Here is a 3,324-nt window from a genome sequence, read left to right on the forward strand (position 1 = left end):
TCATTCACTCAAGTGACCACAGGGGCTGAGGGCCGGGTGTGGTGCACTGTCACATCAAAGTTGGGGGCTGCAGCCAAAACGGAAAGACAACGAATGTCACAAAAGCAAACATCCAACGCTGTGAAACAGTATTTACCTAATAGCTCACCCTCCTTCCAAACAGCTCAGCCTGGGCAGGAGAAGCAGGAAGAATAAGATTTCTTTGTCTGCTTCAGACATCGAGGTTGGTACAATGTGTACTTAATTCTTCATTCTGGGGCCAAGTGGCTTATGTCATATATTTAAAGAAAATCTATCTTTCTCTTAAAAACATAACTTGGTGCAAACGTTAGGTCAAAATTTCAGCTAAAGATTGGTTTCCTGCAAAATGTCAAGTGAAGTGTCCTACCATTTATGACAGGACAGCTGTTGCCTCTTTTTCCAAGAAGGAATTAAAGGATCTTATTACCCTAAATGAAAATGACTAAAGCATGATTATTTTCCTTTTAATCTTTTTTTCCCCGGTGGAAATTTACATAAGATGGAGTTGTAATCCGTTCCTTTCATGCCAGCAGTGTGTCAGAAAATCTCTACTCTTGTAGTCCCCGTGGCAGCAACCCTTAACCTGAGCTGAGGCTGCGTTTGCCTCATGGAGTAGAGCTGGCTTTTATCTGGTGAATGCAATCAATGTAGACAAGTGCATTGGATGACTCAAACTGGAGATTATTTCGGGTTTTGAATTCCATGTGTATTTTGGCCCTCTTCTTTGGCTAAATCCACGGAATGAATTCAAGTCTGTTTGTTACTTGATGTTGTGGTGAAATGGCCTGAGAACTCTCCTGACATTAGGAATGCTGGCTTTCATCACTCCATACTGGTGATGGTGCATTTTCCAGTTTTCTAAGAAGGGATGATGCTCTAGACTCACTTCCTGGATCAGTGAGGACATGCCCTTTGAACCGTTCTCTCAGTGGTGGACCACTCTTTCACAGCTCATCTTTTTGTGATGTTCTGAAAAACACTGATTTGTGGCCACTGAATAGAGTTAACCCCTGGGGGGCGGGGGCATGGGGGGTGGAGGGTCAGCCATTTTAAAGCTGAATGAGCACACCTAAATGGGAATGAGACCCATGATCTGCCCTCAGGAGCAGCAACCAAGGGAGTGACCGTGTCCAGCACTCTCAAGTAGAGGTCAGGCTTTTCTAAATGGGAATTTAAAACCTCCACTCGTTTTGTGCTGCGAAGGACCCTGTTTAGAGGATGAACAAATAAACTACAGCGTAGGAGAAAATATTTGCAAGTCACATATCTGATGAATGCCTTGTATGAAAACTATATAAAGGCCTCTCAAAACTCAACACTATAAAAGCAAAGAATCAAATAAGAAAATGGCCCAAACACATGAACAAATATTTCAAAAGAGAGGAGTTACAGATGGCAAGTAAGCACAAGAAAAGCTATTGAACATCAGTAGCCATTAAGAAAACGCAAATTAAAACCACAATTATATGTCCCTACACACCTATTCAAATAGCTAAAATAAAAAAAAATAGCGATAGTATCAAAAGCTGGTGAGGACACAGAGAAACTGGATCTCTGAGGCATCGCTAATGGCAACGTAAAATGGTACAACCACTATGGGAAACAGTTTGGCAGTTTCTTATAAAACCAAACATGCGCTTACCGAATAACCCAGTAATCACACTCCTTGGGCATGTATCCCAGAGAAACGAAAACTTATATTCATGCAGAAACATGTACACAAATGTTCATAGCAGCTTTATTTAAACTAGCAAAATACTGAAAACAATTGCAATGTTCTTTTCTGGGTGAGTGGTAGAGCAAACTCTGAGACATGCATAAGGATAGAATACTGCTCAACAAGAAAAATGAAGTATTGGTACGTGCAACAACCTGAATGATCCTCGAGGGCATTATGCTTAATGAAATAAGTCAGTCTGTAAAAGTTGCATACCTTTTGAAGTATGACTCTACTTCTGTAACATTATAAAAAAATGACCCAAAACCCCCACATGGAAATGGAGAGTAGATTGATGGTTGCCAGGGGAGGGAAAGGATAGGAAAGTGGGAATACAAGAGGTAGCATGAAGGAGTTCTTCCATGGTGACAAAGCGGCTCTGTGTCTTGATTATGATAGTAGTTATATGAATCTATTCACGAAATACAATTACATAGACACGGACACACACAAATGAATGCAGTCTTCAAAAATGATAAAAACAAGGGCACCTGGGTGGCTAGGTCAGTTAAGTGTCTGACTCTTGATCTCAGCCTAGGTCTTGATCTCAGGGTTGTGAGTTCAAGCCCCATGGTGGGCTCCACCCTGGGCATGAAGCCTAGTTTAAAAAAAATTATAAAATGTGCTCGCTTCGGCCACACATATACTAAAATTGGAACGATACAGAGAAGATTAGCATGGCCCCTGTGCAAGGATGACACGCAAATTCGTGAAGCGTTCCATATGTTTTAGTACGCAAGTGGTGTAAAGCGTATCAAGGAGGGTTAATAAAATTTGGAGGAATAAGAATCCAGAATGGATTATAACAATGATTACTTTCTTAGCCACAGCTCATAGGGTTTTTGTTCTTTGGTGGTGAGGAATAAAAAATTTATAGCAGACTTTGACATACTCATTATAATTTATAAAATACATTTGTGGCAATGTCATCTTCATAATAAACTATATATAAAATCAAAAAAATTATAAAAACAAAATGAGGTCTGTAGTCTAGTTAGCGGTAATATACTAACGTCAATGTCCTGGTTTTGATATCATACTACAGCTTGTTATCACCATTAGGGGAAGCTGGGTGAAGGACATATGTGACTGTGCTATTTTTCGCAACTTCCTATGAGTCTATAGTTATTTCAAAATTAAAAGTTACAAAAAGCCCTCTATTCGTCATTTTCATTTATCATTTGCTTAATCATTTATTCATGGTGCTAACTCTAATGATAACCCTCCGTGTCAAAACAAAAACAAAACAAAAAACCCAAACCCTCAAATAATCAGCAGATCTTCTTGTTTATTCTCAAAGCATTGCTGGGAGCTGTCCCGAGCCTGCCCGTGATCCTTCTGTGCACTTGTCTTACGCTCCATCTCTGACAGAAGCATTGAGGGTGGACGCGATTGTCCTTTGTTGGCAGGGCTTCATCTAGACCGTCCTCCGGGGTCGGGAGATTCACTCTTGGTCTGTCGTCCATGAATTTATGCAAATTCTTAAGGACTTTATCTTTTCAAACACTGTTCCTTCTAAAGTCACTGAATTTCATGTGTTTATCTCCATTGTTTAAAACACTCACACTCAATATTTGTAATTCTTT

General features: G+C 40.0%; 1 non-coding gene across 1 annotated transcript; it reads left to right on the plus strand.

Annotated features, from left to right (window-relative positions):
- Positions 1-2,360: 2,360 nt before the first annotated feature.
- Positions 2,361-2,467, plus strand: LOC124507963 (U6 spliceosomal RNA). The gene has a single exon (XR_006961178.1). It is a non-coding gene; the product is annotated as a U6 spliceosomal RNA (small nuclear RNA).
- The last annotated feature ends 857 nt before the right edge of the window (positions 2,468-3,324 follow it).

This window comes from Lynx rufus, unplaced genomic scaffold, assembly GCF_022079265.1.
Source record: "Lynx rufus isolate CCGP_SWC_20201006 ecotype Redwood Valley unplaced genomic scaffold, mLynRuf1.p SCAF_12, whole genome shotgun sequence".
NCBI classification, from domain to species: Eukaryota; Metazoa; Chordata; class Mammalia; order Carnivora; family Felidae; genus Lynx; species Lynx rufus.